Here is a 27679-nt window from a genome sequence, read left to right on the forward strand (position 1 = left end):
GAGGTCACCGCTCAAATTACTCTGTGCGCCGGCCTACCAACTGCTCAGGCCAGCTCATGTGTAGCAGCGGTAAGTAGAAGTGGAGGAGTGAGATATGTCTTACAAACACGAGGATTGGAATGAGTGGAACAGAGAAGCTCACGCACTATTCTGTTTCTGCCCCTGTAGATTACCGACTACTATGTCAACTTGTTTGATGCCACATCGCAGAAGATCGATGCGTTGTACACGTTCGTGACGAAGGAAGCCATCGCCAGTAGGAACCGTGTGCTGATCTGCTTCGCGCTGACGTACTACCAGCTATCGAGTAATGAAGCTCCGCTAATCGCCAGCAATGTGCTAGCTTGTGCCAGAGATGGTCCCGCCGGTACCCTTGAATAAGGTCAGCGGCATGAGATTCTACGACTTTTGATCTGAATAAAACCGAATATCCATATTATTGCAGCATAAAAGATCGACTCTCACTTCTACAGTTGGGTTGGGTTGGGCCACCGACTGTTATACTGTGTGATGGCCAAAAGAAAAAGTTTATGTAACATCCGAAAAACAACGCCAAGAACTCACGCTCACCGATACACATCCGAACCAGAGCATGCTGTTCAAACAACTCGCGAAAACCAATAAGCTACCAACGCTATACCGGCTCTCGCCGCTGTGGCCAAACCAAGTAAGGTTGGTTGCAGGTGAACATTCTCATTTTCAAAAACTATATCCTTCTTAACCTCAATGCGTGATAAGTGATTATCCTGGGATGCTAACCATGAATGTTTGAACTTCTGAATTAAATTGGATGTCTACACCATCCCCAGAGTGCCAAACCAGTTAATGATAAATGTTGAAATGAAACAATTTTCCTTCGTGTACAGCAAAATCTTAATACATACTATTCCTCTTCATTTTGTTTTATCAAACTTTGAAAATTTTAAAATTCTACGAACACTTGACGCGAGGCTACTTCGATCATTTTATAATCTAGCAAAAGAATATTGATTTGTATATTTCCGATCCGATGCAGCAGAGAGCTATGATGAGCGCTGCAAATAGTACATTTTTTCCAGGCTCGCATTTCTAGACGATGAACGTAGAACTGTATGAACGTAGTTTTTAACAAATCTTCCCCATAATACAGCAAAATATTCTTGAAAAACTGTAGTTTCACATGAAATTTGGATAGAAAAATATAGTTGAATGGTTTTCTCCGCAGAAAATCTTCAAATTAAATTTAGCCCTAACCTTCGAAGGAGTATTTCCCCGCGAACAACTCCGTGCGTAATCTGTCTCCTGATGTGCACTGGACACTGCTAGCCTTAACCGTTTTGCTGTTTTGGTTCCTCTTTTTCCACCTTCTACCAGATTTTACTTGTTTTCTGCGTTCTTCGGCGTGTACCGAGCACGTTAGTATGTTTTGTACGTTCATTGTTCATCTAAGTATGCATAGAGCTCATAAAACCTCCACCGGACGGGCATAGGCTTACATCATCGTTCCGCTGCCCGTTCACAGCATTCGCTAATCAGTCGCTCTGCATTTTTGTCGTTCAGCCTATTTAGCACCTCGCGTAAAGGCGGCTCCGAAGTCGTCTTGAAGGCGACTTGCCGTCGGTACTCGCTCTCGTTCTCCGTACCAAGCGGATCATACAGCCCCGGGTTGCGCCCTGAAGCCACCAAATTTGTTTACATTTGCGCCGTTGCCGTTTGCTTGGATTAGCTTTCCGTTTTCAGTGTACCGCTCAGCTTGTTGACGTCTTTACCCCGCGGTGTTAAATTTGTTGTTCTTGTTTTTGGCGGTTCTTCTTACTCTTTGCGCATTTTCCCTTCGATATTTCCTGCATAAATCTGTTCCCTTTCTTTGTTTTTCTCCGATTCCGATCCCTTTTGCGGGCGTGTACGGTTCGTTCTCGAACACCTTTTCAAATTCTCTGGTTGGGGTCGTGTGCTGCTCACCTGCGCGGTTTATCGCATCGAACCGTGTGCGCACGGAGGCTGCGAGAGAGAACGAGCTAAAGCGCCGATTAGAGTGTCGGCACGGCAGGACGATCCCGTTCCAAAATCACACGTTTGCACGCCGGCACCCAGCGCGCTTGATCGTACGCCAGCGGCCAGTGAGCCACTGTACGAGATAAGAGGGGTCTGACCTGAGCAGCTCGGTGCTGCTGCGGCGCATAGCCGTTCCCAGACACACGGCAGTCCCGTTTTGTCCAGGCCCGGCGGTCGACAGTGGCGGGTGGCGGCAACGCCCGCAAAAGGTAACCGAACTTCTTCACGGTAACGCGTCTTCCCTTCCCTGTTCTCCCCGGTGGGCCCTGTTCACCCAAATGAGTAGATCGGCATCAGCGCGGCATCGTAGCAGGCAACGGAGCCAACCAACCAACCGCCGAGGCAAGATGACGATTTGACTGGAGCTCTCAGAGCCGCGAAGCTGAGAACCGGAGCTGAGCGCTCATCATCGCATCAAGGGACGGGGTCGGGCTGGGGGGGATTCGCGAGCATGAACATATCCGGTGTGCTTGGGTGTGCTTGGGTGCAGCTCTCTGCTCTCTTCCTCTCCGCAACCTCCGAACGGTTGGAACATCTCGCTATGCTCCAGCATAAATAGCAGCTAAACTCAGCCAGCCAGCCAGCCAGCCAGCCAGCCACCGAAACCGTAAGCCCATTGCTTCGGTGGGCATCTGGGCATCTGGGCAGCGTAACCGTGGCAACGGCCAAGAGCCCTCGGCCGGCGGTCCAACCCACTCTCCTCTTCCGTTAGCTTCCGAGTTGGGTCCGAGGTGTGTCTTCCGCATCGGTACGCATGTGATCGCGATCACGATCTACTCTTTGATCTGGTCATTCATCATTTTTGCCTCTCTTCCGCCCTGTGCTAACGGGGCCACCACCACCATCACGAGGGGGTGGGGATTGGAAGATGCCCATTGCTGCCTTTTGTGCCCTGGACTGCTGGACCTGCGCCCTCGGCCCCGGCGATGGATTAACGGCGACGGTTATCGAGGGCATCACCGTCCGTGGAACGGTGCCCAGCAGCTGTAGCTGCTGGTGGTGGTGGTGGTGGTGGTGGACGGTTGCACTGTGCCCGGCATTCGAAGGATCATTACCGGATCAGCCGCCCTAGAAAGGCGAGGCGTGGTGCAGCACGCGACCGTAGGAATGTCGTGAGGCAGACGTGAAACAGGCGTTGGAATGCCGGGTCGCACCCCGGCCCGGCCCGGTCCGTGTGTGTGTGTTACCATTGTTCGAATCGATTTTCATTTTTGGTCGCAATCGATCGATCGGCGGCGAAACGGATCGAAACGAAAGAAAGGAGCAACAGTATTCTGGGTTGCTTAGATTGGTTCTGTATCTGTTGGTGTAAAGAAGGATGCGAGGTTTTGCTGTTTTCTGCAAATATTTCAACCGTTTTGACACGTTCTTGATATTTTTCGATGATTAATGTTTACTCGTTCTTTTCTTTTTCATTTTGCTTAGTGCTAGTAGTTTGTCTCTGTGTCTAATTCTACTGTGTTTTTATCCTGGTTTCAATCCTCCGTTTGGTATACTCTATTTTCTGTTTTTCTTTTGCTTGTGCAATTTTTATGGTAATAAAGTTATTGGTGATGCATTTTGCTTTTTATTTTTCCCTTCAGATTAACCACTCCGTCAGTTCTTTACTGATTTTCGTCTATTCTATCGCGTCGTTTGATCGATGAACATGTGGAAGCTGCACTATATTGCGTTCATTTTCCTTCGGCACAACATGCTATTATGTTTTTAAAGTATTCTATTCATACATCGTCTATTGTTTAATTTTTTATTGTTATTTTTATTACTTTATATCTATTCTAGCTTTTACCCACCTAGAATGTTGTGTTCCTTTTAGTTGGCCAGCATACGATATTAAACGACTTTCACTTGCTCCAAACATTGTTACTCCTTCAGTCTAAACTGTCACACCGAGTAGTTATTACCGCGGTAATGTTACATTCGTGTAATAGTGTGTCTTAAGGAGTCTGAAAGGAAGCTAATTCGAGTCTTGATTGTAAGGTCCTAGGATACTATTGCAGCCGTGGTTCGACTATTGGTTCTGGGCACGTCCGTTTGATCACCTTTTCGGTGTCCTGTAGAAAGACCTCGCTCAGTACTGCCCCGTTGCCCTCGTGTATGCCAGCGCTGGCTGGCAGAGTCTCCGGGATTGAGCGATCGTACATTGAACCGAGAAATCATCCACCCCGCTTGGTCGAGGAAAGTTAAATCAATTTATCAACTTTAGTCCGACGAAGGAAGGAAAGAAGAACCACGCACGGAAAGCTCATCTTCCCAGCACCCAAACATATACAGAGACAGGCAAGACAGAGAGAGAGAGAGAGAGAGAGCAAGACAGAGAGAGAGAGAGAGAAGAGCTGGAAGTGGAGAAACAGTAAAACCATCGTCCCAGTGCCAGCCAGCCAGCCATTCAATCGTCGAATGAAACGGGGCTGGGAAGCCGAACCCGAAGCAGCATCAAACAACAACAACAACAAATACATTAAATAGTGGCCCCGGTTACCCCGGCACCCCGCCATCCCAATCCCCCTCACGCACCGGTGCCTGGGGGAGGGTCTGCATGGACTAATCGTTCCGATATTGAATGTTCTCGCTCGCCTTCCCGCGGGATGATGATGATACCGGTGAGATGGTTTGATGGTGTCTTGGTCGCGTCTCCACCATTCCATCGGAGAGCGAAGGGAGAGCTTCAACACCCCCCTCCCCCCGGCCCCTCTTTCTCTCTCCTTTCTCTCTCTTTCTCTGTTGCGCTCGAAGCTTCGGACCTACAGCATCCCCGGTCGGCGGGATCGACGCTGGGGCATCTTCTCGCGGTCCGTTTTGATTTATCATTCCTACTGTCGGCATGCGCACTCCCTCTACCTTCCTCTTCTTCACCCTCTGTTTTCTTCTTCTTCTTTTCCCTCTTCTGCTCTTCTGCTCTTCCGTGTCTTCGGTTCACACTCCATTGGTCACCCATTCCCATTGGGTGAACAGGGAAAGAACGAGAAGAAAGAAGCAAAAAAAGGAAGAACACCGTGGCACGCCACGAACGCGATCATATTTCCCTTCCCCCCCCCCCCCCACCGTTTTGCGCCGCGCTGGTCGTCGCTTTGCTGACCGGATTTGGGATGATCGTGGTCACCGCACGGGCACACACACACAGCACACACACAGCACACCTCTTACACACAGGCGCGCGCGCATACCCGGTTCCAGTGTAAGTGTCAACGGCAGCGGCCCTCGACCGGGCATCTGGCCGGTGCTCCGCTGTAGGGCTCGGCGGCGGAGAGTCCAGAGTCCGGAGTGGACACGATTAACGCGCGCGCGCGCGCGGCTCGAACGCGCGAAGGTTCGCCACCAACGCGGATGAGACCAACCGTGGGATGCTGTTCGGGGGGGGCAGCATGCGAGCATCGGAATTCGGTTCGGGGGCACCGCCACCGCGATCGTTGTCCGGTCGTGCCTCGTGGTGGCTCGTGGTTGCCTGCTCCATCGCCGCCGGGGGGGCTTCGGTTTTATTGATTTTGTTTCTTCATTCCATTTCGACCTTTCTTCGCTCGAGGTTCGGTTCGGTTCGGTTTGTAAGTCCGGGGCTAATGGGTTCGCGGTCGCGCGTTTTACTTGTTTATTGACCCCGCCAGCTCTCTGGACTCGACTCGACTCGGGACGCAACCTAACGGCACAGCCCAGTTCACCGGAGCCCTCGCCGGTTCGAGACACACACACAGACACCTTGTCGTCGCGTTGCGTTCGAGATGAGATGATGGATGAGATCATCCGTGCGGTCGTGCGGTCGAGGTGTAGTGCCGGACACCTGACACCAAAGCCGCAGATCATGGATCAGCCAAAGCGCCCAAGCGCCAAAACAAACGCTTCCCTCGCTCGCTCGATCGCGGATCGCTCGAGTTATTGATTGGCCGGATGCGTACAATGCGTGGATTAAGCGGCATACCAGCCACCCCCTTCGGGAATTGGTGACCTTTTTGCTTCGGTTTGGAGGGTTCTACAAGAATGTCGGGGATTCGCGTCAGGTCTGCATAATTGCTCATGGCCATAGTCCCTAAGTAACATTTAAAGTAAGAGAGTTAAAGGTAAATAGAGTAAGAGAGAAGCTTCAGTGCTTTCTGCACCTTAATTTGCTTCCTTACCGACTCTCTACACGAGCGCGAGAAAGCTGAAAATGAGATGAGAATGAAAGAGTTGAGAATGTCAAATCCATACAAATCCGGAGCGAGAATTTTTCCGCTCGTCTAGAAACCGAGAAAGGAGAGAATGGAGAATTGAGAATTGAGCTACCTGCAAACTACCTGTGAAACAATGCAGTAGGCGTTTTTTGTGTTAGCAACAGTTGTGGTTGCTAAGGAAAAATGATCGTTGGAATCCTTAGATAGCGCTCCAAGCGGCAGCTCGGAGAATTACTCATACTCAAAACGAGAATAGCTCACTTCTCAAAAATTTGAGCAAAAATTCTCGCCTTTTTCATTTTCAGCTTTCTCGCGCCCGTGTAGATGGAGTGTTAGCTCATTAGACTGAGAATCTGTCACTTCTATGTTGAGCATCTGCAGAGTCTAGAGGACCATGACCGAATGTTGCCATGACCGAATGTTGCCATGACCGAACTGTAAAGTGCTTAATCCAATGGCTACTTTTCGTTTGGCAACATTTCTTTATAAACCCTTTTGTAGACGAAAAAAATGACAGTTATATTTATGGCATAGCTTTTCTAACATTTATTATTATGTGCTGATCGAAATTGGAATCTAGATCGTAAATACGCGCCATTTCTGAGTTTATGCATACAAAACTAAACGCCAAATTGGTTATTTCCTTAAAAATCAGCTAGGTCGAAGAAGGTTTCGTTAAAAGCGTTTTGCAAGCAGTTGCTTATAGTCTTCATTTAAACGTCTGCTCATAATGCTCCAGTCTGAGGGCTGATATCGCTCAATTACATTCAGATGACGCGAAAACTGTTCTAAAGTTCAAAAAGAATGATTAACTGTATTGATCATACGATGCTCGAAACACTTAAAATATAAATAAATATAATATAAATGAATAAATATACAGTAAAGGATTAAGGATTAAGGATTAAGGATCATTCGGGATAATAATCAATTCCAAATTCGTTTGCGACCACTTCTTCCTTAGCTGAAATCGCCTAATGAGCCGAGAATCCAACGTTATCACGACGATCAAGTTGCAGAAATTAAAATTTCACCTCAAAAATGTCAACAAGCTTAATCAGAACATCGGTCGGTACATCACTTGTCCCTTCGCTCATCTTGCACCATTTGCTCCCCGATCCATCGCCACTTTTCCAACGTAAAAGCGGATACACTTCAGCATCTAATTGCGATGATGAAGTACAAGTACAGAGTTGACCAACAGCGATCCGGCGAATCTGCGCTCTGTTAGTTAATTGTAATTGATTAAATGGTGCGCGTATCGGGTCCAGAGAGCGTAAACATGACGTCCACATGTGTGCCATTCGGGATCACTGACGAACAGGCACGCACACAACTCTAGTACTTCCGGTGTTCTAGTTCCGTCCCGCAGGAATGTGTGCTTCCGAGAAGGTCCTCTAAATCTAAATGCCCGATGCAACCGCGTTCGAGCGACCAGAACCAGGTGTGGTGCAGACCGCGGTGGTCCAGAGTCCAGGTGACGGAGATGATGTCAATTCCAAACAAAAAAAAAACAACAGACCCTTCGCCCAATGAGTCCAGCTGATAAAGAGCAAAAAAGAGAGAGAGAGAGAGAGAGAGAGAGAGAGAGAAAGAGAGCAAGGAAAGAAGGAAAGAGAACGAGAACGAGAAAGAAGACAAACGGAGAAGAGAAGACACGGAGAACGTTACGCTTTTCGCGTTCTTTGTTGGGCTTGACCGCGGTTAAGGCAAAGACATGGGTGAGCCCCGGGCGCTGGGGGGCGGGTTACAGGTTGACGAGGAAGAGGACCGTGGTCGTGATGGCCGGGGAAGGCGCTTTGCCTTGCCACCTCACTCCCCCCCCCCCCCCCACCGGGCCTATGCTCGCTTCGCGTTCTTGATATTTTGATTATTTTTATCCATATTCATCCGCCAGCCAACACCAACACACCGCTTTGGTGCGCTTGTTCGTGGTTCGTGGTGGGCTAGGGGAGCATGTCATGGTGGGGGGGAGGGGAATCCGTCCGGGGAGGTCGCCGTGTCGGTGGTTTTCTCATTCTCACGGTTGATAGCCGGCGGTCGTCGTGCTTACGTACTCGCTGGCCGTAAGCACCGCCAAACCAAACAGAGCGAGATAGTATGTGTGTGTGTGTGAGAGAGAGATAGAGAGAGATAGAGAGAGAGAGGAAGAGAGAGAATGGAACCGTAAACCTCGTCTACATTCAGCTGCAAATCGGAGCAAAGTTCTCTGCATACATACATTGCTGCTCACACGTACACCCATCCACACACACACACACGCACACATGCACATAGACATGGCCACCCACATAATCAACGAGAAGCAATGGCACCAAAACCCCCAACATGGAATTCTGTATCACGGCCAAAGGGGTCCAGCAGCAGCAGCAGCAGCAGCAGCAGCAGCGGCAGCAGCTGATGTTGTTGATGCTGATCGTAGATGGCTGCGGCGAGCCAAGGGAGTGAAAGAGCGAGAGAGTGCGCACGCTGGAGTAACGCAAGTAACGCAATGTGCCGCTGTCTGTTAGAAAGAGAGAGGAGAGAGAGAGAGCGCGAAAACTCGACGCAGAGCGGTGAGCGAAAGAGATAGCCCTCGAGGAGGAGGTGGTGGTGCTGGTGGGTGGTTGGAAATAAAATAAGAAGAAGACGACGAAGGAAAAGAAGAGCGCGACGGTGCGGTGCGGTCGGCATATGCGAACCGAGAAATATGCGCCAAAAAGGGGGCAAATCGTACTGCCCCCCGCTACCACCAACCCCATTCTCCCCCTCCCTCCCCCCCGACGAAGAAGGAAAAACCGACGAACTCCCTCCTCTCTACCAGCGCTCCATCGCGCGCCGCCCAAGGGAGGAGGCACTAGGCGCCCCCTTCTTCTTCTTCTTCTTCTTCTTCTTCTTCTTCTTCTGCTTCTTCATCCCGTTCCCGTTCCGTACCAGTCTGTTTAGCACGCAAAACGCTGCCGCCTGCCATGCCTGCGTGTGCTAAGGTTGTGTGTGCGGCGTATAGTAGGAATAGAGCCGTACACGTACGATTTCTCGCGCCGATTGTGCTGCTGGAGCAATAAGTGCGTTGAACACGCTGGTTGCGGTTCCAAGAGATGCGAGGGGGGGCGGGGAAGAGGGCCTTCCGATATGTAATTATTATCAGTGACATATTTATTTATCGCTCGGCTGTGGTAGCCGTGGCGTTCATGGTTTTTGATAGGGCATTTTTTTTTGGACAAATGCTTCAGTGATATCGATAGTTTTGTTTGTTTAGGGAGCTTAGATTTAGTTTGTTTTAGGCAGAGGTTTCTGTTTAAATCTGAGTCTATTTCTATTGGACGATTTAAAGCGAGCCACACTCCGTGCAATATTCTTGATCAATATTCCACCGGTTAACATTATTTGTTTAGCGTATTTCCAGAAACTTCAGAAAATGTATTGCAGAGCATCAAAGTAGCCATAAATACGTCAAAGTATCCTCGAATCCTGGTAGTTCGCTTTAATTTAAATTTTGTTCGTCAATACCGCCTGTGCTTGGGTGTGTGTGCGTGTGTGTTTGTGCGTGCACAGGAATCTCGTGCAAATGACCTTTAAATTCCAGTCACTTATCAACCCGGGTCGCTCCACCACGAGAGCAGCAGCACCGAGCCCTATAGCCGCGCCGCGTCGCCTACTTCTCCTTCGCGCTGTCACCTTCCTCTCGCTCCTGGCGACGATGGCGACGACGACGACGACGGCGAGACAACGCAGTACAGTGCCACCACACGGGCCTCCCGGGGGGGGAGGGAATGCCCCCCATTCCGTATCGTCTCGTCGTCGTCGTCGTCGTCGTCGTCGCATGGTTGCGGAGAAGCGCAAGACGCGATCAAGCAAAGCAGCAAAGGCAAGGCTTGCGCGGTGATCTTGGGCGATTCCGGGTTGGTGGATGGAAGGAAGGAGCAGAGGAAGAGAAGCAAGGCAGAGCGAGCGAGCGAGAGAGGGAGTTGCGCGCCAACGCAGGGAGGAGAGAACCGTCATCGACGGTCGTCGCATATCCAGCATGGGAGAGGCTTGCGGCATCGCCCACTGAAGGGTCGGTGGCGGGCGGAAGGAGTGAAGGGGGTTGGTTGACGTGCGAAGTCAGCGAGAGAGAGAGAGAGAGCGAGAGAAAGAGAGAGAGCGAGAGAAAGAGAGAGAAAGAAGCGGAGCGGAACTCGGGTCACCGCGCAGTGGTAGTGAAGGAAGGTGGTGGTGGTGGTGGTGGTGGTGGTAGGGTGGGAGGCGGCAATCGTCGATAAAAAGCCGTGAACAAAAGAGCGAACAAAACGATCAAACGAACGAAACGGACAAACCAGCAACAGAAGAGCCAAGGGGGAAGAGTCAGCAGAACAAGAAGAAGAAGGCACTAGACGTGCGAGACAGAGAGAGACAGAGAGAGAGAGAGATGTGTGTGTGAGAGAGAGAGAAATGAGAGATAGACAGCAAAGAGGAAGAGAGAAAGGAACCGTTTGACCGAAAAACCCCGCGACCTCGACTGTTCTTATGATTTCTCGCGCTCTCTCTCTCTCTCTCTCTCTCTTTCAGAAACACACATACAATAGGCTCGCTCTTTCTTGCACCCTTTTGTTTATCGGCCATCCAGTCAACTCGAGCGTCGCGCTCGCGTTCCTTCCTCTCCTTTCCACCAACAACCGTCGTCTGTGTTTGGTTTTTGGACGGTGTCACCTCCACCCCGCAGTCGCCATAGTGAGAACGAGCAGCGTAGTGAGAACGAACAGCAGCAGCAGTGAGGCGCGAGAACACTGGCTCCTACAGTTGTTGCACAGAGCTCGCGAATGCGAATAGGGAATTAATCAAAGCAAACACCACACCGTTGACGACGACGACGACCCTTGACCATGGCTGGGTGTGTGACCCTCGCATCGATAGACAATGGTCCACGGACCACGGTGGTCGAGGTAGCAAAAATTAAATAATCTAAAAAAGGGGCAGGGAGGATTATGCTTTTCCTCTCTTCTCCGCTCGTCGTCGACGGCTGTATGTGTGTGCCGCGTGACAGAAGCCAGGGTAGAACGAGCTGGTGGTGGTGGTGGTCCTGCTAATCAATATACTCATTACGCAAGCCCTCGTCGTCGTCGTCGTCGTGGTTGTTGTCGTTGGCACGCAATCCGCGGCGCGGCATATTAAAACGGGTGGTATGCGATGCTCACCACTGTGACGACAATCATGGAAGATGATGATGATGGTGTATGATGACAGGGCGCTGACAAACGGCTCGTACGACGTGCGCCCTTTTGTTAATGATCATAATTGGTTGGTTCGCCCAAGGTCTGGGGCTTCTCGTGTAGAACGCGAGATCGCCAGCCACATAATTCAATTATCTATACTCTCAAAAACTCGATTTCCAACCAACAACTGTTTGCCCCGTACAAGGGCCTCGGTGAGGTGTTCTACTGTAATGGTCGTGCAATCGAAAAACCGCGAAGAACGGACGAAGAGATCATGTCCTGTGCCCGTGTGTCCTATATCTTTCATCTTCCCTTATCCACTTCTCGGTTTTCTCTCTCTCTTTCTTTCGCTGTCTCTCCATTTTGTATCCTCACGAAGATCACCTGTTACGAATAGAAGGGGGGAGCTGGTCGTAGCCACGCTGACCCGATGACGTTGAGGTGCGGCACGGTGGGTGTTTGCTTAACCTTGAGCACTCGAGTATGTGTGAGAGGGAGAGAGGGGTACGCAATCGTCTTGTGAACGCTCCTCGCACGCTAATGATCCATCGCAGTAGTCCGGCTCATCGGTTCAGATCAGATGCATCCGATCGGTGAACGGTTAGCGAGGAAGCGTTCTTCTGGATGGCTTTTGGCTTAACATTTCCGGTTCCGGTGCTCGAAAACATATATAAACTCTTGCCTTCTCTCTGTCTCTCGCTCTGTTAGTCTCTGTCACTCTCTATTTGACTAATAATTTCCTTTCTCCTTCGCGTCATCCTTCCTTTCCTTGCCTTCGTCCTGTGGCGAGAGCGAATGTCCGCGAGCAAGCGAGCGAGAGCTCTTTTGGGTTTCTCTCTCTCTTTCTCTCTCATACGCGCACGTGTGTGTGTGTGTGTTTGTGTTGGATTATGTATCAGTAGCTTCCGCCATTCATATCCTTTCTCTCGTCGTTGTCTGCTCCCAATTCCTTGTGAATCGATCCGCGGTGACACACAAGCCAATGCGCAGCCACACGCATACACCTACAGTGCACTCACACCGCGGTAAAATCCGAATCCGACCATCGTCGTCATCGTCGTCGTCGTCGTCGTCCTTCGGGTGATGCGCCGTGTGAGCGAGCGAGCGAGATTTGTTTGCATGCCAGCTCGCTCACACTACCGAGCGAATCAGCCGCCGTCGAATCAATGGCGGCGACGACCACGACGACGACGATGACGACGACGACGACGGCGGTCCATTTATCGAGATGACGGATGGGAAGCGAAACGATACTATGTATGCGCCACACCTTTCCACACTCTCGCGCTGCTGTCTCTATGTCTATCCTTTCTGCCGCCACGGAGTGTGACACGGTGAGCTCTCCTATGGTCTGTGGTGGTGTGGTAGTAAATGGAAAATTGTGTTTATTATTTTTGTTTACATTAATATAATTGAGACGCTCAATCCGAGCCAGTGCACCGAGCAGCCGAAGGTAATCGAATTAGACACTAAAAGAGCCACCCGTATAAGCTCTTCAGAGTGGGCTTTTTTTTTTTGGTGATTTGTTGGTGAGGAGAAAGGGAGTAGCGGAGTGTAATTGATACAGCACGATGCGGCACAGTCCGGAGGGGAGGGCATTGCATTGTCCATTACACATTGCAAGCTATTATCAAACCCAAAACAGAGGGTAATTAATGAGTAGTTAACTAGTTTGTTGCAGTTAATTATGTTTTCTAAACGTCCACCATCGATGGTGGATGCCCCGATACAGAAGCCATGTCGTCAATTATGATAAATCAATTCGAAATGGATGCGCATCGGAATCGGAGACTCCCAAATCTGCCTGCCACCACCGAACCACCGAAAGCAAAGATCAGCCCACCAGAAAGGCGTGGGCATCGTTTAAACAAACAAACGCAAAAGATCAAAATCAAGAAGACACTCCACACTCGTCCTCGCCAGCAGCAGCAGCAGCTTAAGGGAAAATTAAACAATTACACTCCGATTTGCGTCCGTCACTCTCTCACGCGGTGGTGCGGCCGATGCGGCCACTCGAGCTCGCGTAGTAGTTGCGTATTGCGCGCTTGTGCGGAAGGAAGGAAGGATTGAGCGCCGCTCATCGACAGCACAGGAGGGAGGGTTGAAATGATAGCAACACCGAGAGACAGAGAGAGAGCGAGCGAGCGAGAAAGGTGTGACGACGGATAGCTCGCTCGCTCGCTCGCTGCTTGACGCGATTGCCGCTGCTAAATACAAAACCTCAACAACAGTTTTCCACCCCGGCGCTCGCGCGCGCGCGCTCGCCATGTGCTCACCTCAGGTGGGACAAACACTCACACATCTTTGCACAGCCAGCCAGCCACCTCGCCAGCCAGCCAGCCAGCCAGCCAGCCATCCAGCCTACTCTGCTGTTTTGAGGCTGACAGCAACAACAGCAACAGCAGCAGCAGCCGCCGCAGAGTCGCTTTTTCTCTCGCTCGCTCGCTCGTTCGCTCTCTCGCTGTAGATGAAGTTTTCTCTCTCTTTCACGCACACGAAACACATGTTCGCATCTTCTCTGCGAGCGGCTGGCTGACTGGCTGGCTGAAGGACGCGCGAGCCTCGACGAGAAACGAGCGAGAGTGCGTACGGCGCGAGTGAGCGAGTGAGCGAACGGCTGCCTGCCGAGAAGGAGGAAGCAGCACAGCAAACAAATACACGAGAGAGAGCATCAGCAGCAGGCGCGAGGCATATCGCGCGGGGAGTTAATTCTCGTTTTAATTCATCCACCCTTCGCCCCATCGGCACAGCCACCGCCGTTGCGTCGTCATCGTTTTGTGCCTCAATTTCACGTCGTCTCCCGACCGTCACAGTGAGCAAGCGAGCAAGCAGGAGAGCGAGAGCGAGAGAGCAAGAGAAAAAGAGAAAGAGAGAGAAAGAGAGAGAGAGAGAACCAGCGACTGAGCTGCAGAGAGCGTGATGCCGCAATAACGACGACGACGACGACGACGAGGAGATCTCCCCCTCGGTGAGCATGCGAGCCAGCCAAGCCAGCCAGCCAGCCAGCAGCAGCAGCAGCATGGCGGCTACGGCCATCACGGCAAATTCACGGCGGCACAGTCCTCAAACAACCCTCAAACCGTGCACGTGTTATCCGTGTTGTGTGTACGGTGTCGACGACGAAGACGACGACGTACCACGACGTACCTACGACGACCGCGGCTATCTACTACTACGGCCGCCGTGTTTTTATCGTACGACGCGACGACTGGTGCGTACCAACCGAAAAACCTGTGAAGGCTACCGCGTTGTTACACTGGACACTGGTCAGAATCAAGGGGCCTCATTATTCTGTCTCGACGCGCTGCGTGGTGTTGGTTTTGTGGCTTTTTGTGGCTCGAGTGTTTTTGGTGGCCGAAGAGACAGCCACCGGGACGAGAACGCCGGAATCCCGGGGACTATGGTGTGGTGTGTGGAGTGTGTTACGGTGTTCGATCAATCGGTTTTCGGTTATCGATTACCAGCCGTCTGCCCTCGCAATCGCGTGTGTGCAAGAGACCTCGAGAGACACGGAATATCAGTGAAGAACGGTAACAGTATCAAAGCGGACGCAGATGGACTCGTTGTGCGTTGTGTGTGAGCCTTTGTTTTGCGATTGTTTGTTTGCCTGCAACAAATAAAAGGAAACTTTATTAAACTCAAATCACGACGTGAAAGCAGCAAAAGCGAATCGCGCGAGTGCACCGATCGCGTCGCGCACCGCACCGCGTGTTATCAGTGTTCACAGTTGACCACCCCTACCCTCTCTTTTCTTCCACTACCAGCAGCCCACACCACCAGCAAGCGCCACTCGATGGTGTGTCGCGGTTGATGCGGTTGTTTGTTCCGTTGTTTTTGCTGTGTTGGTTTTTGCAGCAGCCGAGCCACCGAGCTAAAGCCTCATCATCGCCAAATGTTCCGTGTTCCGTTCGATAAAACAAAACTCGTACAAACGACCCTCCCTCCGCACCGTATCTTTCCCTTCTCCTCTCCCTCGTTTTGCTGGTGAAGCCCCAAACGTACACAAAATAGGCAGCAGCAGCAGCGGCAGCGTGTCGTGCGTTGATAGTGGCGGCGTGTGTATACCTCCACTACCAACACACATACACACGCACGCGATCGGTTAACCTTCGAGGAGGAGTGCGCTTGCACGTGCACACCGCGTCGCGTTCGTTGCTGATTGTTATCAGCAGCTGACGCGCGGTGTGACCATCATCGCCTGGCCACACCGAGTGCGCCTTTGCGCACATGCACTCGAAGCGAACCACAAAATCGGTTGCTGCACTTGTGTTGCATGGATACCGGGCAAGTGGAAGCGCCACGGCATCCTACAACCAGCTTTGTGCGGTGCTCGAATGACATTTGTTTCCCCCTCGTGTCAAACAATAACAATAACAGTGTGAAGCTGGAGGTGCGTAGCAGCCTGCTTGGTTTCGCGAAAAAACGAAAATCCTAGAATCGAATACCAAGCCTTGGTCCTTGGTCGCCGGTGGTTGCCGCAACGCTATCAGTGCGAGACAAGACCACGGAACTGTCCCGTCTGGGACTCGTCATCACTTTGACCTTCCAGACGACGACGACCAAGCGCTACCCACAATCGTGTGCTCGTGATCATCATCATCGTCTCTTCACTCCACTCCATCCAGTCCCGTAATCAATTGATTCCCATTTGTTTGCTTCCAGAGGACGCGATCGCGCTGAAATCGACGCCCGTTGTTGTTGTTGGTGCGACAACGACGACGACCACGACAAAGACACTCAACAAGTGTGTGAGAGGACAACGTGCAGAAAGACGACCCTGACCGGGCCGGAGGTTTCTTTTTTCGGGCCTGCCATGCCACCGATTCCGTAGATAATCCAAGCAACAAACTGGTACCACCGTAGCAACGGCAGCAGCAGCAGCAGCAGCAGGTACCTCGTTCCTCGAAGCGCGCAGAGGTACACAACACATACGCTAACTGCCGCGGCTGCAGGTGACAGTGTGTGACCCGGGCCGAAGAGGTGGTGAAGACAAAGAAGCAGACGGGGGCAGATCGGGCAGGCAGACAGAGTGGCCCAACAAACCAAAGAATGCTCACGCCGTGTGGTGTGTGGCAACGTGCGTGTCGTCAGTCTTCGGTCGGTCGGTCCAGCCAGATGTAGGCGATCCCCGATATAGTGTGCAGCGGTGCGCGTTCCGGTTCACCGGTGATGATGAGTGTGCTTTAGTGCGTCCTGCAGAGTGCAGAGCGTGCAGAGAAAGAGAGAGAGTGGTGTACAGGATAAGCAACAGGAGAAGCAACAGAAGAAGGATCGAATCGCGCGCGCGGATCGCACAACGAGCGATGTTGTGGCCCCGTTTAACAGGCCGGTAAAACGAGGCAGAGAAGCGGCAGAAGGAAGGAAGAGGTTGACTCATCTAGCCACCACAACAACCCCTTCTTAGCGAGCCTTCTTATCAAACGCGTTGTTCCCCGACCAGTGCTAGTGCTACTGCGTGTGTGTGTGTGTGTGCGAGTAGACGAGTGCGTGTGTTTCTGTGTGCAGGAGCAAACGGCATCCGTGTGTCACCGTGAAGGTTCGAAAAGGGATCGGGGTACAGGGTGTGTGCGAGTGCGTGCGTGAGTGTAAAAGAGAAAGAAAGCAAAAAAAAAGGAGCGAGAGAGAGAGAGGGCGCACACTCGAGGTAGAGAGAGTAATAGAGCGCAATTGTGCGTACGGCTTCCGGTGCCCGTGTGTGTAAGTGTGCGTGCGTGTGCGTGTGTGTGTATTATCCTGTGTATGTGTGCGTAGCTCAGCTGCTGCTGTGTCGCGTATGTGTCATTGTGAATGAGAGAGAAATAGAGAGAGGGGTAGTGTAGACGAGACATCATCTCGCTCACGCTACAACCGATAGTGAATACATAGCAACATCCTGGGCAGGAGTGTTGGGCGCAGGGCGGATCAAGAGGATCCTTTAACAGGCCGAGTTGCTGTGTGTGTGTGTTTGTGTGTGTGTGAATGGCCACCCGATAAGCGGGAGAACGAAGCCAACCAAACCCAATCTCAAAACCGTATCCTGTCAACGAGCTAGCGTGTGAGCGAGAGAGCAGCGTGAAAACGAGAGAGTGCGCACGTTGTAGAGAAGCGCAAAAAAAAAACAGCCCGAAATCACAGCAGGCGGTGGCGGTGGTAGTAGCAACGCCGCACCATCATCATCGAAGCAACCCACGAGAGTCCCGGAGAGGCGACGGCTCAGGGCAGCCTGCTGCATACGGTAGGCCGCGGACAGGAACAGCTGGGCGAGAACGAGGTAGGCCACAACAACACAACAACTACTCCTCCACCCATTCCCATTCCCATTCTTCTTCTTCATTTGCCTCTCTTCCTCTTTTTTCGTGCTGTGCTTGTGATCCCTTTTTGTTTTTGGAATTTGTTTTGCGTTTCGTCGATCGAAGTTCCCTCCGTAGTAGGACCTCCGAGAACGAGGCGAGTCCGATGAGAACGGGTACGCGAGGGTCCCAGCAGGAGCAGCAGCAGCAGCAGGATGTGAGAAAACATACACACTCGCACCGGTCCAATGGAACACACGAGCAAACGAGAGAGAGAGCAACAGAATGAGAGAGAGAGAGTGAGAGAGATAGCGTGCTGCTGGTGTGTCATTGTGCCTGGTGCCTGGTGGTAGTGGCCTGCTGCTGAAGGACCCTCTCGTGCCTGCTACTGCCTGCCTGCGGAGGTCCTTACAGTCCCTTTGCTGGCCACCGGTGCTGGAGGAAAGGTGCTGATTATGATGATGATGATGATGATGGCGGTGGTGATGATGATGAGGTGGTCGGTCGGATGGAAGAGAAGGAGGAGGAGGAGGAGGACGATTAACAGAGTGGAACGGACGGTGCGGTGGTCCCTGCTGCTTTCGGTGGCTTTTATGTTCGTGTTTCGTCCTCGCGTTACATATGCCCTCCAGCCTTCTCTCTCTTTCTCCCTCTCTCTGTCTTTCCCTGTATACCTCTCTCATTCACATGGTCCTTGTCCTGTCGCCATCCGTCGTCGTCGTCGCCGTCGTCGACGTCGTCATCGTTGTCGCCGGTTCTTCCCTTCCGTCCGACCATTCGTCGATTATTGAATTCTCACTTCACACGCGGGAAACCGGGAACGGCGGAAGCGCACCAACTAGCGGAGAGATCCAGCTGTTGATTTGAGGTCGACAGGCAATAGAGGCCTCAAAATGGCAGGATGACGATGGCGATGACGATGGAAGGAAAGCCGAGCCCACCGGAGGATGATATCCTTTCCCGGACCCGCGGTGCCAGCGAGAGGACGCGTCGTTCGCGCACATGCGGCCTTCTGGTCCTTAGCGCGTGAGCGGAAACGACATTTTTGTCGGGTTCTGAGCCCTGTCGGATCGATGCAGCCGGCAGCGATAGGAAGGTTGAGGCTGATGGTAGAGACCAGAGAGAGAGAGAGAGACCGTTTGATGCCGATCTGGGCTCTGCTTCTTTGGTTTTATCGTACGAAAAGAAGAGACCTAAGAGACCTGGGAAGTCCGTGAAGGAACACCATGTATCCTGCACAAAGGTACAGGATATTGGCCAGGCCTGGGTATATGGGATACACCTGGATGAACCCTCTACCTAGTGCTTGCCTGCTTGTGGGATCAACTCCCGCTACAAAAAACCCGAAAAGGATCTTCGATCCATTCTTCATTGTTCTAGAGGTGAATACAAGGATGCTTCTACGTCTATACTGACGGGGAATGCGGACAGTCTCTTGTCTTTTCAGATCGAAACATGAGGAGTGGATCAAATACGTAAAACTATTGCAGGCTAGATCCCAAAAATCACGGTCCACTCACTAAACTGTGGCTTATCAATGCCGGACAAAAGCAAATACAGAAGGGTACCTCCGATGTTTGACCAACATCGATGACCGTATGGACACACTAGCGTCACTAGCCCGCCTAATAAGACCGACATTGGTCAGCCCTTGACGAGTAGCAATAAAAGGGGAACCGAATCTGGATCCGACTTTTTTTTCTCTAACCAAAATCACGACCTCCACGTCCGTGATCTCCTCGAGGTATCATAAATTAGGTTCCCAAGTTCTCCGGGAATCCTACGCCAGACACCGTTTTTTTGGCGGGCACGAACGTAAGAAGCGCGGTCCGTGGAGGAGGGGCAGGGCACTTGTTGATCGGACGCGCACCACTCACTCACTGATAAGCGATACGATATGATGGGGACCCCCGCCTTGGTATGCCTTGGTACGAGACACTCACACGCACATTCAGCCAAAAACCTTTTCTTACTCGCCCAGTCTGTGGAGCGGGGGGGGGGGGGGGTAAGGTTTGTACAAGGGACGCGACGCGCGTTTCCGAGAAGTTCGTTTAGTGATGTCGCCACCCCTCCCCGGGGGAACATCCGGGACCGCTGCTGGGACCGTGGATCGCTTCCGCAAAAGTGGAGAAGTGGAGATGGTAGTGTGCACCTCGGTACTCTGATAGAGGCTCTGACAACATTTCTATGAAACTCTCGGGCGGCCACACACGTACATTGTCGATGCCGATCAAGCATATAACCCATGGCCCCGGGCACTCCGATATAATAGTCGTCGAAAAAGGCGAGACGCGCATAGTGTTGCCACAAGTGGTGTTTGCTTGATTAATGTCGAGCCGGTTGATGATGCAGCTTTGCTTAGACGAGGTACTCGATCGATACGCTACGCTATGTGGTAATAAGGAGATCCACCCTGCTCCACCTTTGAACTCGAGGCCCCAGTTCCCAGTAGGTATCATGGAAAGAATGACTACGAATACAAGACAATAAAACGTTCGAATTGGAAAATGGAATTCTGGCTAAAAGGTAACTCTGGACCTAACGGTCCAGCACGTAGACGAATCTAAAGAGTATACTCCCTCCAATCGCTGCATCTGTATCAATAATCTGGCGATGGGTGGCGTCTCTTGTTTTTCGCAGACCCCATCGGTCTGCAGCACATGGTGGGCGCGACATTATGGTCAACTGTAGTACCAAGAGCGATATGCATGACCTTATTAATGCCACCTGTCTTCCACCTTCGCTTCTCGCGATTTTGTTGCAACAGCAATTCGAAGTTGTGTACTCGAATCATTTGGTCCAATCGGGGTGAAGATACCCATACCTGAGCTGAGATCTGTTAAAAACAAAGTAAAAACTCACTTACTTTGGCGTATTTATTTCTACTTTGATGAAAAAATATTTTCTGGAAATACACTAAACAAATCAAAGTACCTTCGGTACCTTCTGGGATTCCTGTGACGTTTGACATTTGTCGTCGTCATCAAAGTAGCCCACTTTGTTTCCTCTCGATGAAGTGAAATGGACTGGCGTAGTGACATGAAGCGGTGTACATGGAGCCGTAACACGGGACGGGGTGATCCTCATCATCCGCGCCCCTAGTCCCTCTCATACTCCCCATTTCGTCTCTCCATCACCACCAGATAGTAGACGCGCTTTGGCTTTCCATTTTTTTTTGCTGTTTCTATTTTTCCCAAACGCGATTTGAATGCGAAGCAACGCCTGCTGCTGCTGGTTGGTTGGTTGCTCTCCATCCCGGACAATCGCTCACCGCTCGCCGTCCTTTCTCCGGACGGCCAACTCCAAAAACAAACTCTTTCTAGTCTCGGGCCACGGTGCACGGTCGTCCCTCTCTGCGCACCACCACCACCACCACCACCATTAGAGTTTTCCATCAAATTTCCTATGTTTTCCACTTTCAACCACTTTCCAGCCAACCAGTCAGAGAGAGAGAGAGAGAGAGCGAGAGAGATGATGGTGGATCTATTGGCGACGCCATCGTCGTAGTAGTCGCCGTCGTCTTCGTGCTCGTCGATGGCTGTTGGTCTCTCTCCTTTCGGTCCTGGCCTTTTGCTTAATGCCCTCTCCCCCCGGCTACCCTCTGCCCCGCCTATTCGCCTGTGTCTCTGGTGCACGGAGATGCGCACATGCATCCCACCAACGCCACCACCACCACCATCATCATCATCATCATCATCAGCATCGTTTGGCAGCCGGCCGTGGGGTGGTGCATGGCGGGCCCTGGAAACATTACTCGGCATTCGGCACCCGGCAAGGGATGGAGAATGGGAGGAGGAGCAGGAGGAGGAGGAGGAGTGGGAGGTTCTTTTTCTTTTCTTTTTTGTTGTTGTTGTTTTTGAGGTCGCGACTCAATATAATGCCCAAGTAAAAGGCCATCGCGGAGCAAATGTGTGCGCGAGTGAGCGAGGACAAAAGGGCTCTCGGAGGGGGTGGGGGTGGCATGATGGTACCGCGTGTCACTCTCGTGTGCCGTGCCGTGCCGTGCCGGGTTCACCACTAGCAACAACAACAACAACACTGCGCGATTGTGAAACAAAAGCACGCAAAACACACATACAGACCGACACCGACACACCGACACAAACATGGCCACCATAGCGCACCATTGTTGCAGCTGGAAATCATCGATCGCCACACCGAGTGTCTCACCTCCCACCCCCCTCGAGGGGTGGCGAGGGACTTATGAAACGTTGGTCAATGATTTGCATCGAGACTTCGAGCTCAGTAGCGGCCTCTGGGATGAGGGGGGAGCAGCATCACAGGAAAGGAGAGGAATGGAGGAAAGGCCCCCGTCCAGACCACCCTCCCGAGGTGGGTGGGTTGGTCTGACGACGTCTCGGCGATGACGCTCGTGCCGAGAGGGTGGTGATGGTGGCGGCGGTACAACTGCTGCATCGAGAGCTCGATCATGCGATGCAGCGCCAGGCCGCAGTTGCTGTTGCTGTTGCAGTTGCTGCGCTCACTCGGTGCATCGACGGCTCTTCGGATGGTGGGGAAGGCAGCAGCAAGGGGTTGGGGTACTGATGGTGGTGGTGATGGTGGAACGTTCGTTCGTTCGTCCGTCCGTTCGTTCGCGTTCGTATGCCGCGCGTTGGTTCGATTTCGACGAACCTTTCATTGCCAACACACGTAGTAGCGACGTCGTCGCCATCGTCGCCATCGTCGCCATCATCGTCGTCGTCGTCGTTGTTGTTGTCGCGCCATTTGGTCGCGAAGTTTCGAAGGCGAGCTTCATCCGCCATCTTTTCCATCGCATGATGATGCATAGCAAAGCCGGGAAGGGGGGAGGGAGGACAGACACACGGACGGTTGGTGAGCTGTACGTGTGCCACTGATTCGCATGCAACCGATTGTAAGGGGTGGTGAACCCCTCCTGCACCCCACCCCCCCACACCCCCTTCTCTCCACGTGATGATGTGTGGTGTGCTCGAGCGACTCGAGGCCACACCACCACGATGGGCGCCAGCACGAGTTAGGAGACCGGCGAGACGAGAGGTGCCGGAAGGGTAAGGCAGGGCAGGGCGGATACGAATGATTGACAACGGAACTGGGCGGAGGTGGCGCGTCTCTCGCTCTCGGTCTCGCTCTCTCTATCTCTCTCGTCTCCGTTTTGCGTCGCGAGTGGTCACGACGGAAAAGAAACATTCATTCGACATCGGTGTCACGCCTTGATGCACGCCGCGCCGCGCCGCCGCACCGTGTTGATCCAGTTCCCGCGCGGGTCCCCACCTCCGGGGAAAGGAAGGGAAGGTGGCGGTGGTCTGCGGATCTTCAACTTCCTGGAATTTCCCAGCCCCCCCCCCCCCCCCCCCCCTGTAACTTTCTTTCAACCCGTGAGCCCGTGAGGCTTTCTACTCGAACTCTTGGGGTCTCGACCTCTCTCCTCCCCGGACTCAGGGCCTCTCGGAGGCCTAGAGTCAAGCGGAGGCTTCCACGAGCACTCACAAACACACACACACACTCGGAGTAGTGGATGGTACGTCCACTAGAAGGGGCTAGTTGGATGTGGTTTTGACATTTGCGACATGAGGTTGCGACGAGCGGTGGCCAGTGCGCGATCGTTCCGGTGCGGTGAAGGTCACGTCCGGAAGCTACCGCCGATGACCAAGGTCCGGAGACTTCGGGCCGACTCCGTTCTCCTTCTGAGTTGCGTGCGAAAGTGTGCTATAAGGTGCCTGCACTAGTCTTGGCAGATACTGACATTGTTGGTGGAGGATAGTCGTTGGATAGTTGGACGGTATCGACTTATAGCCAACTTCTGTAGGATTGCTCGAGGATTTCTTAGTTGGAAGAAAGCTCTACATGAAATCCTGGAGAAAAGACAGAAATTCACATCGCCACTATTGATTGGGAGTCCTATATAGCGTCTATATAGGACTGACTTCAGGAGAACTTCTAAGGTACAAATAAGACTGGAGAGAATGCTTAATTCACAGGGAAAGTTCATAGAATAGGATCGCTAAAGAGCACTACTAGTCTCCATTTTAGACCAATAGACCAGTTTAACTTCTGCAAGATTGTCTAAGGATTCGTAAATCCATGAAAGCTATTCTTTACCTGTCCAAAAAAATGTCCAAATTTACATGAGAATTGAATATGACAGGCCAGTAGCCACTATGCAAACCACGTTTGTCAGCCTATGCTACTCCAGTATTATATATTATCACCTCTTCCAATCGCAATCGCTGCTTTTGCTGTTCCGCTTTTCCGGACATTGAACACCTTGAACTATCTCGCGCACTGTTTTCTGCCACCGCCTCAAGTTCCGCGAGTTGGAGTTGGAGGTTTCGCGCGCTACGCACATTCAGCTTCTACGTACGGCCCTTTACCGGTTCCTCGCGAGCGGCAAACTCCCCGTTCGTCTCGTTTCTCCGGATACTGTGCCCTGGTCGGTGGTTGACCGATCGATAGCCGTACGGATAAGACGCGGGATGGAACGATGCCGCAACGCTCAATGCAACGCGGGAGGACACAGCGCATATCTTCTGCTTCTGCTTATCGGCCGCTTCTTTAGCCGAGTACTCCAGAGAGAGAGCAATAAAGAGATATAATAAAAGAGTGACAGAGAGAGAGAGAGAGAGAGAGCGATGCTGCTGCTGCATCATTCGCCTGCACCGTTCGTTCGTGTGTGCATCTCTAGCATCACTACCAGCACCACCACCACGGACACTGCCTGCCACTGACGCCATTCTCTGCCGCCCCGGTATTTGCCAGGCCAAGACAAATTATTAATTTTCTGCATTTTCTGCCCCGGTGGTGGTGCCACGTTCAACAGAGCAACCAGAGCTCTTGGTGGTGTTGGTGGTGATGATGATGCTGTTGTTGTTGTTGCCATCCGTGCGGGGTGCACCTTTTTTGCCGTTTTCCTGTGCAAGATTTATCCACACAAACCGAAGACGCCGTCATCGACTCCCTGGACTCCGCGGACTCGAAACTCTCGACTGGCGTTTTGATGTCTTTAACCGGGTTTTATCCGTCCCCGTGCAGGAAGGGAGCAGGTTCTTCTTCTGCTGCAGCAGCAGCAGCAACACAGACCTGTGCGCACAAGCACAACACACAACAGGACAACAGAACACACGAGAACGACCGAGGGAGGATAAGTCAAGGAGTAAAAGAAGAAGAGGAAGATGATGACGATTCCGTACGGGAGTATGTATATCATCATCATCATCATCATCTGCTGCAGCAGTAGCAGCAGCAGCATCGTCCGTTTGGTGGTTGGATTTCTCTTCTCTGGACTGCCCAAGGTGGAGTCTGTTCTGCTCTGCTCTGCTCTGTCGCTGCTTCTCTTCGATTCTGCCGTAGCGCTGCTGCGTCGTTCTGTGTCGTTCCGGTGCTTTTCCTCCACCTCGTCGCCACCAAACCAATCAGTATCATCCAAACTTGCGATGCGAAAAAGAAGTAGAAGTAGAAGAAGAAGGTGCATGCATGCATGCATGCATGATGCACGCCACGGCCACTACGACAACGACGTCGTGCGAGCGAACGAACGAAATGCATTCCAACTTCCACGACGAGGAAGAGACGTAACGAAATGGAACAAGGTACCTGAGGAACTTGAGCCTTTAGTTGCCGCTCCCGAAGGTGTCCTCGTCTTGACCACCAAGAGTGTCACAGCCCGTAAGCCCGTCGCGAACTTGGTCCCAAGTTCTGCTGGGATCGGATCTATAGCATCCAAAGCGCGAGGTCGATCTCCAAATTTTGCATGCTGCTTATCAGTGTCAAGTTTTGGTTCGACACAACGATGCGATCGGCCCGATCATGACCTTCCTCTCGAAAACGGACGGATGGACCACACGGCTGGTGTGGTTTTTTGTTGTAGTTCACTTTCGCGTTGTTTCGTTTTGTTTTGTCTCTAGCAGATCGTCTACTCTACCGTCTACGATTGGTTGGACCGATTTGCGGAATCCATTAAATGACGAAGGCGGAAGTCCGCGGTCCGTGCACGCGGCCCGGCCGTCATCAAGCGTCGGTCGCTTTGAGCATTATCACCTCCGTGCTGCCGGCTGTTACGAGTGCGAGTAGTTGTAGTAGTCTGTGCGCCTCTTCCTCCTTTGCCCCGGACTCTCTGACATGTGTTCGTACCAGGTGACGTGTCATCGTCATCAGCATCATCATCATCATCCATGACCAGGATTGCAAGGCTGAGTTGCGCCCGTTTTCCGAGTGGTCATCACTCAACACGTCCTCCCGGGTATCGTATGTCGAGGGACGCTACAACAACACAACAACACAGCTGCATGCACGTCAGGCGCACAGTAAAATGCCAAACAAAAAAAAACGAAAACAAAATTCGCCTCAAAACCCCCCGGAGTTGACGGTGACGCTGGTGGTGGCGGTGGCGGCCGGTGTCAGATCAGCCTAATTAGCGGGGTCGCATAGCAACGATGTGTGCGAGCGAACGTGCGAGTAGGCAAGTGTCAGAGAGAGATGGGGAGTGTCTGGTTGCTGCTGCTGCTACTGCTGCTGCTGCGTGCACCGCCTGCGTGACAGCAGCGCGCCCCGTTTGACAAGTTTGACGTTTCGTTTGGTTCGCTTCGCTAGTTTTTGTTGTTGTTGTTGTTGTTTGAATTAACAGCTTCCACCTACCGGCTTCGTAGGAATATGTTTCCTCATCTCTTTTGTGTGTTTGCAATGATTGCTTCGATGGTTTTTCAATGCTTTTGCGCGACTTGCAACCCAGCTTTCTGGTGTGTCTTTCTTTTAATTTTTCATTCCCCCTCCCCTTCTTTTCTCAACATTTTTTTTTCCTCTCACACTTTTCCTCCAAGTGATTGAAGGAAAGTGCCTTCGTCGTCGTCGTCGTCGTTGTTTATTGTTTTGCCATTTTTCCACGGCAAAAAGGTAAGCAGCGGCCACTGTAGCGGCCGTAGTGTAGCTGTTGGTAGTGGTGGTGCGTGTATGCAAAGCACCACGGCTAAATGTGTCGCGCAGTGACTCCGATCGTCTCGCATATACACGATCGCGTAAACGGTCGTCAACCGTTTCGCAAGTATGTACAGCACCGCCGTGTGCCCCCATCCCCCCTTTACACCTCCCGCAACCCAAAAAACGACCCCCGGGGGACGGGGTGAGCGATTATTTGTCGCTGAATCGGCGATCGCGCCGGCAGAGAGCGAGAGAGAGCACGAGAGAGGTGTGCTTGGGCGCTGGCGCGCGCGCGCGCACGCTCGCGATCGCGATCCTCGATCGGCCGTTGGGTGGTGTGTGGCATGGCGTGCGCCACCCCGCATGCCCGGACCCCCCCAACGTCTACAACGCCACTCGGTGACACCGTTTGTGTGTGTGTGTGTGTGTGTGATCGAGCGCGATCGCGAATTCGTCGCTCTTCGCGGGGTCCCCGGTTTTGGCTGCTTGATTAAGACGATGCCGATGCCGACGATGGTGGTGGTGGTGGTGGCTGCTGCTGCTGCTGCTGCTGAGGTGACAAGGGGAAGATGGTGAGGCCCGTGGATTGGCCTTTTTGTTTTGTTTTTGTGTCAAGCGATCGCGACGCGTCGACCTCGGTCTGCTGCTGCTGCTGCTGCTGCTGCTGTGGAACGGTCGCGTCGCTCTCTATCTCTCTCTCTCCTTATCTCTCTTGCTCCCTTGCTCTTGCTGGTTGTGCAGTCCCGTTCACGCCCGTTCTCGAGGCGTGCACGGTCATGGATGGCGATCACCAGCATCATCATCATGCGCGGTGAGCCGATCAAGAGCAGGAGGAGGAGAAGAAGGAGATGAACGACGACCAGGGTGGCGACGACGTCGACGTCGACGACGACGACGATCGCAACGCGGACACGGACGCCGCTGATCGTCGGCTCGTGATGGTGCCAACGAGTAAACGAGTTCGGTGATAGGTGACCGCCGTAGCTGCTTCTGCTCCTGGTGCTGCTGGCCCCTCGAGCGCTCAAAGCGGCGGTTCCGTGGAAGCAGAAGATGAATTATTACCAAACGGCGCGACGCGACGCGACGCGACGATCCGTCCGTTGTCTGTTGTGTGTCGTTGTTTGCGTCGTTGTTTGCGTTGGTCCGGTTGCAGCGTCGCTACAACTCGATC

At 52.3% G+C, this 27679-nt stretch overlaps 1 protein-coding gene across 1 annotated transcript in view; it reads left to right on the forward strand.

Annotated features, from left to right (window-relative positions):
• The first annotated feature begins 14301 nt into the window (after positions 1–14301).
• The window catches only part of LOC125953821 (zinc finger MIZ domain-containing protein 1), an 87802-nt gene continuing 74424 nt past the window's right edge, over positions 14302–27679 (forward strand). The window contains exons 1-2 of the mRNA XM_049683610.1: positions 14302–14561; positions 16013–17600. The gene's annotated coding sequence lies outside the window, so the exon portion shown is untranslated. The remainder of the gene's footprint in view (positions 14562–16012; positions 17601–27679) is intronic.

Source organism: Anopheles darlingi, chromosome 3, assembly GCF_943734745.1.
Source record: "Anopheles darlingi chromosome 3, idAnoDarlMG_H_01, whole genome shotgun sequence".
Taxonomy (NCBI): Eukaryota; Metazoa; Arthropoda; class Insecta; order Diptera; family Culicidae; genus Anopheles; species Anopheles darlingi.